Source organism: Chiloscyllium plagiosum, unplaced genomic scaffold (assembly GCF_037043375.1).
Source record: "Chiloscyllium plagiosum isolate Xiang-an unplaced genomic scaffold, Cpla_swu_hap1 HiC_scaffold_27, whole genome shotgun sequence".
In the NCBI taxonomy this organism is placed as follows: Eukaryota; Metazoa; Chordata; class Chondrichthyes; order Orectolobiformes; family Hemiscylliidae; genus Chiloscyllium; species Chiloscyllium plagiosum.
In genome coordinates this window covers 6,233,104-6,246,464 of record NW_028270165.1, presented here as the reverse complement: position 1 = coordinate 6,246,464, position 13,361 = coordinate 6,233,104, and the positions used below count along the sequence as shown (strand labels likewise).

Here is a 13,361-nt window from a genome sequence, read left to right as displayed (position 1 = left end):
CTTGCCATGTGTTTGCCAATTGAGATACAGACCTGGACCAACTTCGGGAAGAGGCAAAACACTGAGTTCTGAACAAAAACGGTAGCACACTCAAAACGTCGGCTCTGTTTACCTTTCCACGGATGCAGCTCGACCCGTTGGCTTTCTGCAGTATTCGCCGTGTTTGAACTGATAGAAGACAATGGTAATTCTGGGCGGGAAGGTTAAATTGTTAATTGAATAGTAGCTTCCTCAACGAGACTGTGCGGGCGCTGGGCGGACCTGTCTCTGTGGCGCAATTGGTCAGCGCGTTCGGCTGTTAACCGGAAGGTTGGTGGTTCGAGACCACCCGGAGACGGGGCGTTTGCTGTTCACGCTCCTACTGCTTTCTTGGCTGCAAAGATGCGCGTTTTTAATGGTGTCAGGAAAATGTTTCCCAAACGGAAATCTTTTCCACTGAGGAAGCACAAAGGGGTTTCTGAATTGATTGAATTTCTAACGTAAAGGAATGCGGATACTGACAGTCCGAGACAGAAAGCGAAACTGCTGGAGCAACTCAGTAGTTTTGGATGTTCCTGGATGAGGTAAAAAAAGTTCTGAAATGTCTCTGATTCTCTTTCTACAGATGCTGCCTGACCTGCTGAGTTGCTCCTGCAATTTCTGGTTTTGCTTTTAACTGAACGTCCATTTCATCTTTCGGGATGAAGCACCCAGAATCGCCATTTGCAGATATTTAACCCTTTCGAAAACTGTGAAGTGATTGGATTCAAACAAACTCTGCAATGATTTACTCTTTCTCAGCTCCACGGGCAGAGAGACCTGCGAAATGAAGCTGTCAGTGTGGTTCTGTATTGGTGGGCAGAGTGGTGAATGCGATGGACATGAAATCCATTGCGGGTTCCCCACGCAGGTGTGAACCCTGCCGACTACAGTTGAGAACTGTCGTCAGAAAGAAAGGGAGATTGTTTCACGGATTTTTAAAGATGCAAATCAGTGGAGGGGTTTAAATATTTCAATCACATTGGGACTGATCGGGAATCTGCAACCCACTGCCTGTCAGGGTGGAACAAGCAGATATCCCCAGAGCTGCTTTTGAGGATATGAGCCAAGTGTTTGGAAATGAGACTAGAACAGTGAGGGGCGTGAAGTCGTGGTCGAAATGAGGCAGGCACCTGAGGACAAAGGTGTTTTATTTGCCAGTGAAAGATACTGCTTCACAAAGTTGGGTCGATGGAAGGGAAGCAGTGATGGTGATTATCTTTGGCTGTTCACCTTGTGAATGTTCCCATTGCTGTGCATGTCCGTATAACGTCAGAACTCTGCAGCATGGCGGCGTCAGGTCCGCACAGTGCCAGGGGCGCAATGGATGACGCATGTGACTCCACCTACATGTTTGAAATGCAGCTCACAGCTTCTTCACACACCCCAATTAATCTTTCTCATTGTCCTGAAGCCGGCATACGGTTTGAATTCCTGATCTGCAGGAACGAGACTCTTTTCACTGTCTCGCGTCAGTAAGTGTCCCTGAGAACATCAGAGTCACGTCACAGCGCTGTCAGAGGAGGGGAAGCTGAAAGAGCCCCACACGCTGCTCACGGGCAAATTTCACTTTCCCCAACTCACCGCCCCAACCACTGCGGCTCCTGGGAGTGGAAAGGGAAGAAACGCCAAAACCCAGTCTCAGCTTTGTAAATCTTCAGGAAATAAGAAAACTGATTATCCCTTCCGGTCTTCCATCCTGGCCTGACAGCGTTGATTTTAAATGGCTGTCCAGTTAGTGCCGATTCGTTTTGGCTGAAAAAATCTTCCTTATCTCATCCCAGCATTTCTTGCCACAGAGAACTGTGCGGCAGAGTTCATGTATTTCCTTGTATGGTATTTTGTAAATAACATTCGTTTGCGGGTTGTTTGTATAGGGTATTTAAGGTTCACTAGCCGTTGTTTAATGCTGAGAGGGTTGAGTTATCTGGAAATCATTTCACAGATGTCTTTAATGTAAAGTAATGTGGCTAGGGTTTCTGCAGACGTTGTGTCTGCTAGTGTCAGTTTGTTGATGTGAAATCGTCACACTGGGTTTATTGGGTAGGCAAAAGTGGGGACTGCAGATGCTGGAAACCAGAGTTTAGATCAGAGTGGTACTGGAAAGGCACAGCAGGTCAGACAGCTTCCGAGGAGCAGGAAAATCGACATTTCGGGCTTAAGCCCTTCATCAGGAATAGAGGCAGGACGCTTCCAGGGATGGCGAGATAAATTGGGGGGTGCTGGGCCGAAGGTAGCAAAGAGTACAATAGGTGAATGGAGGTGGGGATGGCGGTGACAGGTCAGAGAGGAGGGTGGAGCGAACAGTTGAGAAGGGAGATTGGCAGGTAGGACAGGTCATGAGGACAGCGCTGAGCTGGAAGGTTGGAACTGAGGTAAGGTGGGGGGAGGGGAAATGAGGAAACTGGTGAAGTCCACATTGATGTCCTGGGGTTGAATTTATCCGAGGCGAAAGGTGGGCGTGCTTCCTTCAGGCATCGGGTGGGGAGTGAGCGGCGATGGAGGAGGCCCAGGACCTGCATGTTCTCGGCAGAGTGGGAGGGGGGTTGAAATGTTGGGCCGGAGGGTGATGGGGTTGATTGCTGCGGGTGTCGTGGAGATGTTCCCTCAAGCGCTGTGACTTGACACTGCGAGGAGTCTCCAGTCTCCCCAATGTAGAGGAGACCGCATCGGGAGCAATGGATACAAGCAATGACATTGGTGGAAGCCTTCTCACGATCGTGGCCCAGGTTCGATTTCCGGGCAGGGAAGCAATTTACATTAGAGCTGTGAGGTGGCACTGCTGTCTCCCTGGTGGTCTAGTGGTTAGGATTCGGCGCTTTCGCCGCTGCGGCCCGGGTTCGATTCCCGGTCAGGGATGTGTTTCTCTGTGAGTCGTTTGCCTACCCATTCTCCTTAAATGCGCTGTGCAGTTCCTTATTGGCCTTCGTCGTTACTGGCTACTGCAGTGTGTCGTGCCTCGTTGAAATAGTGTCCTGATTCAGCTTGTTTGCATGTGTCGGGTTCATTGCTTCTGTAGCTAAGTACTTGATTCGTGTGTGTTGTTTTCCTGTCGACGCTGTTTTGAATTTACCATTGACTGCTCGCTCTACTGTGACATCTAGAAATGGCAATTTGTTGTTGTTCTCCTCTTTTGTGAATTTTATGCCAGTAAGGATATTGTTGATGGTGTTGTAGGTTTCCTCTAATTTACTTCATTTTTTGATGACAAAAGTGTCATCACTGTGGCGGACACAAAGTTTGGTTTGGATCGTTGGAAGGGCTGTTGGTTTGAGACTGCATTATTGCTTCTGCTAGGAATCCTGATACTTGTGGTTTCATGGGTGTTTCGTTGATTTGTTTGAGGCTTGTTACTGAATATGAAGTGGGTGGTTAAGGCACAGTTCCACGAGCTGGATAGTGCTATCTTTGCTGATGAAGTTGGTGCTGTATTTGTGTCTTTGGTTCTTCGAGTAGTGTCTCCAGTTTTCTTTGGCCACGTTGATGTTAATGGATGTGAACAGGGCTGTTATGTCAAAGGACATCATTATTCCATCCTCTTCTAACTTAGTGTCTTTGGTGTTCAGGAATTCTTGGATGGAATAAATGGAGTGGCGTGAATCTTCGACTTGGTGTTCTAGTCTTCAGTGGAGGCCTTTGACTAGTCCGTATATTGGTGTTCCAAGTAGTGAGACTATGGCCTGAGGGGGGCTCCTGGTTTGAAGAGGAGGAGAACAACAACAAAGTGCCATTCTTAGATGTCACAGTAGAGTGAACACTCAACAGTGAACTTCAAACTAGCGTCTTCAGAAAAACAACACACGCAAACCAAGTGCTTAACCACAGAAGCAATCATCCCAACACCCACAAACGAAGCTGCATCAGGACATTATTTCAATGAGCCACTACACACTGCACATAGAGGATTATAAAATCATGAGGGATACGGATGAGGTGAACAGCAGGTGTCCTTTCCCTCAGCTGGGGTTTTCAGGATCAGGGAGCAAATATTTTGAGGTGAGTAGAGAAAGATTTTATAAAGACAGGACAAGGATCGTTTTTTTAAGAGAGTGGCCTGAGTGCAGAATGAATGTCCAGAAGAAGTCATAGAGTCATAGAGATGTACAGCACAGAAACAGACTGTTTGGTCCAACTTGTCCATGCCGACCAACTATCCCAAAACAATCTAGTCCCACCTGACAGCGCACGGCCCCATATCCCTCCAAACCCTTCCTAGTCATACACCTAACCAAATGCCTTTTAAATGTTGCAATCGTACTAGACTTCACCACTTCCTCTGGCAGTTCATTCAATAAACGTACAATCCTCTGCGTGAAAACGTTGCCCCTTAGATCTCTTTTGTATCTTTCCCCTCTAATGCTAAACCCATGCCCTCTCGTACTGGACTCCCCCACCCCAGGGAAAAAGACTTTGTCTATTTATCCTATCCATACCCCTCATGATTTTATACACGCAGAGTTACAACGTTTGGATAAGTACATGAATATGAAAGGTTCGAAGGTTTATGGGCAAACACTGGTCGGTGGGACGAGTTTAGTTTGAGAACATACTCAGCATGGACGAGTTGGATGAAGGGTCTGTTCAGTGCTGTCATACTCTGTGACTGACCTGTACTGGTCTTAAAACCATTTTCTTACCTCCCCCCATAACAATCCACTTCTTTGTTGTTCAAAACTCAGATGAATTTAGCCTTGAATATGTTCAATGACCCCACTTCTGAACTGAATTCCTCTTCGTAATATACCACTTGCCTCGCTCATTGCCTGCTGCATCTGCCCGACAACTGGCATTGACTGGAATGGAGGGACTCTGACACCCCTTTATACATCCACACATCATTCCTGATGAAGGGCTTGTGCCCGAAACGTTCACTGTCCTGCTCCTCAGATGCTGCCTGACCTGTTCTGCTTTTCCAGTGCCACATTTTTCGACTTTCACCTCTAGTCCTCACTTTCTCCACATTCCAATATATCACCATTTAAACAATGCACTGCTTTTTTTTTAAACAGCCAAGGCTATAACTTCACATTGCGGCACTGCACTTGCCATGTGTTTGCCAATTGAGATACAGACCTGGACCAACTTCGGGAAGAGGCAAAACACTGAGTTCTGAACAAAAACGGTAACACACTCAAAACGTCGGCTCTGTTTACCTTTCCACAGATGCAGCTCGACCCGTTGGCTTTCTGCAGTATTCGCTGTGTTTGAACTGATAGAAGACAATGGTAATTCTGGGCGGGGCAGGTTGAATTATGAATTGAATAGTAGCTTCCTCAACGAGACTGTGCGCGTAATGCTCGGGCCTGTCTCTGTGGCGCAATTGGTCAGCGCGTTCGGCTCGTAAACGGATGGTTCATGGTTCGAAACTGCGCAGGGTCGGCGTGTTTTTTGTTCACGCTCCTGCTGCTTTCTTGGCTGCAAAGTTGCGCGTTTTTAATGGTGTCAGGAAAATGTTTCCCAAACGGAAATCTTTTCCACTGAGGAAGCACAAAGGGGTTTCTGAATTGATTGAATTTCTAAAGTAAATGACTGCGGATGCTAACAGTCCGAGACAGAAAGCGAAACTGCTGGAGCAACTCAGTGGGTTTGCCTGTACCTGGATGAGGGGAAAAAAAGTTCTGAAATGTTGTCTCTGATTCTCTTTCTACAGATGCTGCCTGACCTGCTGAGTTGCTCCTGCAATTTCTGTATTTCTTTTTAAGTGAACGTCCATTTCATCTTTCAGACTCGCCATGTGCAGATATTTAACCCTTTCGAAACCTGTGAAATGATTGGATTCAAACAAACTCTGCAATGATTCACTCTTTCTCAGCTCCACAGGCAGAGAGATCTGGGAAATGAAGCTGTCAGTGTGGTTCTGTATTGGTGGGCCGAGAGGTGAATGCGATAGACATGAAATCCATTGCGGTTTCCCCACGCAGGTGTGAACCCTGCCGACTACAGTTGAGAACTACCGTCAAAAGGAAAGGGAGAGTGTTCCACGGCTTTTTTAAAGATGCAAACCAGTGGAGGGGTTGAAATATTTCAATCACATTGGGACTGATCGGGAATCTGCCACCCACTGCCTGTCAGGGTGGAACAAGAGATACCCGCAGAGCTGCTTTTGAGGCGATGAGCCAAGTGTTTGGAAATGAGACTCGAACAGTGAGGGGCGTGAAGTCGTGGTCAAAATGAAGCAGGCACCTGAGGACAACGGTGTTTTATTTGCCAGTGAAAGATACTGTTTCACAAAGTTGAGTCGATAGAAGGGAAGCAGTGACGGTGATTATCTTTGGCTGTTTACCTCTACCTCAAAAATTCGGCAGAATTTTAAAGTCACGAGGAAAAGAAGTAAAAGTGACATTAGGAAGAACGTTTTCGTACAGGGAGTGGTTAGGGTCAGTAAGTCCCTGTATGTCATTGACAAAGAGTAAGATTCAATGGGCACAAAAGGGAATTCGGTGGTCACGTTCAGATGTGCAGATTTTCGCTGAGAAGGCGAGAGAATGAAACGAATCGAGACACACGTTTACTTAAGTGTAGAACCAGCAGAGCGAAGGTGGGCCGCATGGCCTCCGTCTGCGCTGTGACACATGTTGTGATTCAGTGTGAAATCACAGTTCGACCAACAGAATGTGGGAATTTAGAAATAAGTTTATATTTACACAGCCTCCATACGTCCGCGAAACAGCATATTACACGACAGCAGTGGAGGTCTTTGACATCAGGCTCGAACGTGCCTGCCGCGTGCCAGACGGAAACCTGAAGTGTTCTGTGGAAGGGGCGCCGCTTCTGGCAGCAGAGTGGCGCAGCGGGAGCGTGCTGGGCCCATAACCCAGAGGTCGATGGATCGAAACCATCCTCTGCTATTGTTCTACGTCACCTCGAGTAAGATCACCTTAAGATCGGTGCTCTTTTCTGCAAGTTGCATTCACTTACCAAATGTCGCATATCGATGCACTCGTCAAATCAAGTGTCCTGATTTTAGAGGTCTCAGTGGTATTCTGGTATTCGTCTGTTTCCTCTGAACTGAATCGCAAACCCAGTTCTCTGCGATGCCAATCAGCTGGTAAAGTTGAAACACATGCCTTGCGGTTTTGTCCATTCCTTGCAGTAATTCGCCACCCTGGTTCAGACGAGAATGACAAGCATGTCAGAAACCGTATCACGACTCAGACATAGCCCCCTACTATTAGGACAGATACCACCGATTGTGAATAACCTCAGAGAGAGAGAGAAGTGACAGACAGTCGCCGTGAACGCGATGGGCTGAACGGCTTCTGTCTGCGCGAGAATGATGCTACGTGTTTATGCCGTCCCACTGCCTGTCTCTGGGACAGAGAGGCTGAGGGAGCAAAACTGCTTCATTTTTAACCGTCCCATCCATGTTGGACTGCCTGCAGTCCCTCAGCTCAGGGCCGTGGGGATGACTCTCAGTGAGTGAAGGTTTCACTTGGAATTCTCTTCATCTGGGACACTTGGGGCTCAGATGTTAACTGCTGCGCGGTCGCAGCAAAGAAAGCGATGCCCACTTTGCAATAGACTTTCCGTAAGATTACTGCGTGAAGACGATTTCTGAACACCAAGAAGGCTGCACAACAATGTGAATTTACCTGAGCGAAGAGTCCTCGGTGTCCATTTCTTTCTGTCCTGCCAGCACAGCATCATTCTATCTCTCCGATAACAGACTCTTGGAGAAAGTTCACAATCAAAGTTGTTCATGTTCCCCGCATTAATGTAACTGACACCTCTCACCCCAAGGGTTTCAGAGAGAGAGAGAGAGAGAGCAGAAGAGCGAATGGACTCTACCCGCCCCCCACCCTACACCCCGTCCCACCCCCCAGAACAACGTGCAAGTAGAAATAAAATGGTTTAATTATCCACCAGTGGAGATAGTCCAGTTCCTGGGGATGAGACAAAGTGGCCATTCTGCCCCGGGGACAGAATGACAAGCAGATGTTCTGGAAACGCTTTGCTGCTTGCAATTCTTGGAGCAATGTGGAATGTACTTCACACTGAGCAAGTTTCAGCTGGCTCAGAGTCTCCGATGTACATTGCTGTGTTTGCCGCCAGCTCAGAGAGAGAACAATAGAAAGGACGTAGGAGTGAATAACGATCCGCGTGAGAGGGCGAATAACTGTTAATGGAGACTGTTGGCGGCTAACAATACGTAGTGTGTCATAGCAGACGAGGTGATAACAAGGAGTCGTTTGTGTGGTAGGGGTCAAGGACATGGGGGAGTTCAGGCCCTAAAGTTATGGAACTCGATATTGAAGACCGGAGGGCTGTACGGTCACCAAGTGGAACATGAGGTGTTGTTCTTTCATCTTGGAGCTAGAGCACAGCTGCAAGCCTGAGACAGAGATGTTGGCCAGGGAACAGGGTGATGTGTTAAAGTGGCAGGCAACCGCAAGGTCAGGGCCTTTTTTCCGCGGGCAGAACCGGGATGTTCTGCGAAGCAGTCACCCAGTTTATGCTTCATGCTACATTGGGGAAACGACACTGTGAGCAGCGAATGCAGTGGACTAGGTTGTGACAAAAGTGCTGCTTCACCTGGCAGGTATGTTTGAGCCCTTGGATATTCAGGAGGGAGCAGGTAAATGGGCAGGTGTTACACATTCGGCGGTTGCAGGGGAAAGTGCCTTGGCACCACGGGAGGTGGGTGTGGGGTGTTGCGAGTGAAGGAAGAGTGGAACCGAGGTGGAACCCCTGGCACAACGGGTGCGTGTTGGGACCATAACCCAGCTGAGAAAGCATTCTCTCCTATTCACTCAATGTCGTCTTTAGCAGCTTTCCGGTATAACAGCGCTCTGTTCTGCACCTCGCCTTCTAATATGCTTCCGAAAAAAGCTTGGACATAAATATTTCCCAGTGATATACTGGCCCAATGTTGAATTATCTGCCAGTGGAGAGAGCCCGGTTCCTGGGGACGGGACAAACAGCAGCAGGGAGACTGAATGAGAAGCAGTTGTTCAGGAAACTCTTTGCCGCTTGCAATTCTCAGAGCAATCTCAAATGTATTTCATACTGAGCAAGTCTCAGGTCGCGCAAGCGGTGTGGGGCGCTAGCAGCGTGCCGGCTCTCTGGCTCGTTGGTCTAGGCGTATGTTTCTCGCCTAGGGTCCTTTACTATGCCGAATTGCGAGAGGTCCCGGGTTCAAATCGCGGGCGAGTCCGCGTTTTTTAACTTGACTTGTGCAAAACTGCCTGATTAATTTTCTCAAAAAACGCCTTCGTGAAACGAGGTTGGGCTGTCTGGATTACGAATGAGGCGGAAAACAGGGAAGTGAAATGGTTCGAGATAGTGTTCAACAGGTTGACGTGAGTGGTGCAGTGTTTGAGGAATGTCAGCAATCAAGGTAGATTGGAAAATTGGGACAGCTCTCCTCGGAGAACCGAACTTTTCCAAGTCATGAGGGACCCAGAAACAGGAAATAATGTTGTGAAAATGCTCCCACACCTGAAAGGATCCTCAACGATTCGGCAAGTGGAAAATGAGGTGTTGTTCTTTCATCTGGAGCTCGAACACTGCTCCAAGCCTGAAACAGAGATGTTGGCCAGGGAACAGGGTGATGTATTAAAGTGTCAGGCAACCGCAAGGTCAGGGCCTTTTTAGTGAAACTGACACCTCTCACCCAAGGGATTCAGAGAGAGGGAGACAGCAGAAGAGCAGGTGATTGGAGACAGCGCTGAACAGGTTGTCGTGAATTGTGCCGTGTATGAGGAATGTCAATCATGAAGGCAGATTGGAAAGTTGGGACAGCTCTCCTTGGAGACAGAAGTTTGAAATCTGGCCCAGTTGACGTTTTACAAGACATGAGGGGTTTAGACAGAGAAAATAATATAGTGAAAATGGCACCACGCCTGAAAGGATCGCTAACAATTAGGCAGTGTCTCGAGGAGAGGAAGTAAAAATAACATTATGAAGAACGTTTTCGTGCAGAGAGTGGTTAGGGTCAGATTTACGCAGTTGCGCTGGCACCATTGTGGAGCTCTGAGTTGTCTTGTCCTGTTCTGTCGGTGTGTTCTGATCTCAAGTGTGAAACCTCTTCCCTCAGATGGTGAAGTTGAAACACATGACTTGCTTTTCTTCGTCCATTTCCTGTGGTAAAGAAACAGACGCCCGTGTAACAAAAGACTTTCTGCAGGATTGCTGTGTCAAGACAAATTCTGAACACCAAACAGGCTGCACAAGCAGGCACTCATATCAATTTACCTGAGGGAAGAGTCTCCGGTGTCCATTTCTGTCTGTCCCGATAGCACATCACCTTGCCATTTCTCCGATAACAGACCTTTGGAACAAGTTCAAAGTTGCCATTTGATGCATTCGTGTCAATGACGTCTCCTACCCCAAGTGATAGTGAGAGAGAGCAGAAGAGCGAATGGGCTCTGCCTTCCACCAGCACAGCTTGCAAATAGAAACAAAATGGTTCAATTATCCGCTACTGGAGAGAACCCGGTCTCTGGGGACGGGACAAACAGCAGGGTCCTGGGAGCAGGAGACAGACTGAGAAGCAGATGTTCTTGAAACTCGTTGCGGCTTGAAGTTCTGGGAGCAATGTACAATGTACAATGTATTTCGTACTGAGCAAGTCTTCTGGAGCTGACTGCGTCCATGGCATGTGGCTCGTTGGGCTCAGGGTATCAACAGATTGACGTGAATGGTGCCGTGCCTGAGGAGTGTCAGTTCTGAAGGTAGATTGGAAAGTTGGGACAGATCTCCTTGGACCTGTAGTTGCTGTGGAGGAGGATCATAAGACACAGAATATAGAATAAAAGATTATAGTGTCATGTAACATAAATGATATATTGAAGAAACCTAGATTGCTGTTGAGTCTTTCATGTTTTAAAACGGGTTGTAGATTTCGGTTCATTAATCTGTAAATCCCAGAACTTTTTAAAAATCACATTCTCCAGGTAACTTAAGGTTCTATAAAAGGAGGTGACACCTCAGGTCAGACAATGCATGAAAGCTGTGAGGGTAGGGTCTATCTGTATCCTAATCTTGAGTGAGACTGGTTCTATTTCCAAATATATAATTCTGCAAACGCAGATTCACCCCAAAGACTTCTATATGTGAGTGCATGCATGAGAGAGAGCGTGTGTGTGCGTGTGCATGCTGGGTACAGTGTGTGTGTGTGTGTGTGTGTGATGGAGTATAAGTATGTGAGATGGTGTATGCGTAAGGTTGAGTGTGGGGATGTATTACTGTGTGTCTGAGAGAGAGCATGTCTATCAGAGAGGGTCTGCACGAGCGTGTGAGTATGTTAGAGAGTGTGCTTGTGTGTGTGAGAGTGTATTGTGTAGCTGGGTCTCCTGTAGTGTGATGTGAACCCAGGGTCTCGGCTGAGGCCATTATCATGTGTTCTAAACTTGGCTATCAGCCTCTGCTCGGCCACTAGATCAAAGAGGGCTGACGCACGAGAAAGGACGGGCGGGGGCGCTGGTGGTGGTGAAGAAGGGAGAGAAATGGAGAGGAGACAGAGGTTGGGGAGTAGAGAATGACTGGGGTTCAGAGGGTTGGGGAGAGAATCGGGTTGCAGTGTGAAGAAGGGAGAAAGGGCGGGGCAGTGGGTGGGGAGAAAATGGACAAGGGGCAGAATAGGAAGCGAAAGACAGCACAAATCCCACCTTCCCCAGGACTGGTGTCAGTGTCCCACGAACTGGAACCCACTCGTCCCACAGCAGATTTGGGGCAACCATTTCTCAATATACGCATGGCTCAGGCATATCATCCTTGCAGGTCATTCACACCAACCTTCCCAACAGCATCCCACCCAGACACACTCGATTACGCTACAGCCCTGCAGTTCCCCATGGCTATTTTCTGATGAAGGGTTTTGCCCAAAACGTCGATTCTCCTGCTCCTCAGATGCTGCCTGACCTGCTGTGCTTTTCCAGCACACACTCTCGACCCTACTTTCCAGCATCTGCAGTCCTCACTTTCGCCCTGTAAGGGGTGAATGTTATATTCCGAGTCTTTTAAATCTTTTAAAATCTTTTCCCCTCACCCTAAACCTATACCCTGTAGTTTTGCAATACCTCTACCCTGGGGAAACGACAGAAACGTTGAGCAGACAGTCAAAATGCAAAAGTAATACCATGTCTAGGCACAGGGGAAAAAGATTTCGACAAAATTTGCTTTGGTATTTTTCTCTCGTATTCGCATTTGGACACTTAAAATTTGTCATGATGTGGAGGTGCCCGTGTTGGACTGGGGTGTACGAAGTTAAAAATCACACAACACCAGGTTACAGTCCAATCGGCTTGTTTGGAAGCACTAACTTTCGGAGCGCCGCTCCTTCATCAGGCGGTTGTGGAGTATAAGATCATAAATTCTGTGTCTTACGATCTTATACTCCACAACCACCTGATGGAGGAGCAGCGCTCTGAAAGCTAGTGCTTCCAAACAAGCAGATTGGACTGTAACCTGGTGTTTTGTGATTTTTAACTTTAAAATTTGTAACAAATTCCTGCACACTGAGCATGCTCCGCGGTGTCAGCAAGCAATGCGCATGACCGCCAGTGTCAGCAAAGCACTGCGCATATTCCTTTGCGCCCGCAGAAACTGCGCGTCAGCTCCTTTCCATGGACCAATGGAGAACCTTGGAGGACCGGAAGGAGACTGGTCCTCCTGCCAATCAGAGCCGGCCATTGTCGAAATGTGGAGGTTGGACCGTGAGCTCTGAAGCTGCTGCTGCTCCTTTCTCTGTGAACTTCACCCCAGACTGTAACTTCCTTCCTCTGTCGAACTTTCGTGAGTACAACAGTCTGTTTCTCACCACTTTTTCCATTTTTTGTTTCATTCTGGGGTTCAATTGTTAACTTGAAAGGAAAGAGTGAATCGGGGGGCGGCGGGGGAATAAATTCTGGAAAGGTTGATCCAGGTCTGTGTCTCAGTTTGCAAACACATGGCAAATGCAGTGACACAATCTATAGCCTTTGATGTTTAAAAAAAACGCAGAGAGGAGGCGCATTATTTAAATGGTGATATGTTGAGATGTGATGAAAGTGAGATGATGGAGATCAGAGTTGAATATTGTGGCGCTGAAAAAGCACAGCAGGCTAGGCAGCAACTGAGGAGGAGGAGAGTCAATGTTTTGGGCATGAGCCCTTCATCAGGAATGATGTGTGGACAGACAAAGGGGCCTCAGCGTCCTTCTACACCAGTCACTGCCAGTTGTCAGACAGGAGCAGCAAGCAATCAGCAAGGCAAGTGGTATATTAGCAAGAGAAGCTTCGAAATCCTCATTTCCCCTTCCCCCACCTCATCCTAGTTTCTAACCTCCAGCAACACTGTCCCCTTGACTTGTCTGGACTTGTCCGACCTGCCTAGCTTCTTTTCCACCTATCCACTCCACCCTC

General features: G+C 47.8%; 3 non-coding genes across 3 annotated transcripts; all 3 read left to right on the top strand.

Annotated features, from left to right (window-relative positions):
• The first annotated feature begins 263 nt into the window (after positions 1–263).
• Positions 264–337, top strand: trnan-guu (transfer RNA asparagine (anticodon GUU)). The gene has a single exon. It is a non-coding gene; the product is annotated as a tRNA-Asn (tRNA).
• A 2,468-nt stretch (positions 338–2,805) lies between these two features.
• Positions 2,806–2,877, top strand: trnae-uuc (transfer RNA glutamic acid (anticodon UUC)). Its single transcript has one exon. It is a non-coding gene; the product is annotated as a tRNA-Glu (tRNA).
• Positions 2,878–6,794: 3,917 nt separating this feature from the next.
• trnam-cau (transfer RNA methionine (anticodon CAU)) lies at positions 6,795–6,866 on the top strand. The gene has a single exon. It is a non-coding gene; the product is annotated as a tRNA-Met (tRNA).
• Positions 6,867–13,361: the final 6,495 nt, after the last annotated feature.